Below are 948 nucleotides of genomic sequence, written 5' to 3' on the forward strand. Positions count from 1 at the left end.
TTAGACTTTCATTTTCTCACACCAGAGAAGCTAAGCAATACTCACATGTGTCGTTGACTTATTTCACTTTCAGCGCATGGCCTCATTATGTAGCCGTTTACCTAGAATTGCCTCAAGAGTACCCTTCTTTATGGCTGAGTAGTACTCTGTCCTATAAAAGGACCATATCTTTTTTTATTCATTCATTCATCTGATGGACATTTGGGCTATTTTCAATATTCAGCTATTGCAAACTGTGCTGCTATAAACAAAGTTGTAGATTTATTACTGTGGCCTGATGCTTTTAATTCTATCAGGAAGATATGAAGAAGGGGAATAGCTGGGTTCAGTGGGAACTCTAATCCTAGTTTTTTGAGGGATGTCTACACTGATTTCCGCAGTAATTGTGCCAGTCTGTACTCACACCAACAGTGGAGAAGGGTTCCTTTTCCCCCACACCCCCACCAGCATCCATTACTGGTTGACTTCTTGATAATATTGTTTCATTTGGGGATGAGTTGGAGTCTCAGCACTGTTTTAATGTGTGTCTCTCGAATGACCAGTAATGTCGAACATTTTTTTCTTACATTTATTTGTTACATCTTCATCTGAGACATGTCTATTCATTTCAAATGTCCATTTTGGGATTGGGTCTTTAAAATTTTGGGGCTTCTGATTTTTTATATATATTCTAGATAATAGTCTTTGTCTGAGGAACAGCTGGCAGTATCTTTTCCCCACACTGTGGGTTGTCTCGCCACTTTGTGGGTGGTTTCTCGTCTATGCAAAAGATTTTAATAAGATATGATACAGTTGTTGATTCTTTGTGAAAGTTCCTGTTCAACTGGGCTTTAGTTCCTAAAGTCTTTCTTTACCTATGCCAGTATCTCCAAAAGCCAATATTAATTGTTCATTCTACTTATCAAGTGATACACTATATATATATATATGTATATATATATATTATTG

At 36.9% G+C, this 948-nt stretch overlaps 1 protein-coding gene across 1 annotated transcript in view; it reads right to left on the minus strand.

Annotated features, from left to right (window-relative positions):
- Scn2a (sodium voltage-gated channel alpha subunit 2) overlaps positions 1-948 on the minus strand; it is a 98,810-nt gene that overhangs the window by 53,226 nt on the left and 44,636 nt on the right. The window lies entirely within an intron of this gene.

The sequence above is a fragment of the Octodon degus genome, unplaced genomic scaffold (assembly GCF_000260255.1).
Source record: "Octodon degus isolate 3935 unplaced genomic scaffold, OctDeg1.0 scaffold00267, whole genome shotgun sequence".
In the NCBI taxonomy this organism is placed as follows: Eukaryota; Metazoa; Chordata; class Mammalia; order Rodentia; family Octodontidae; genus Octodon; species Octodon degus.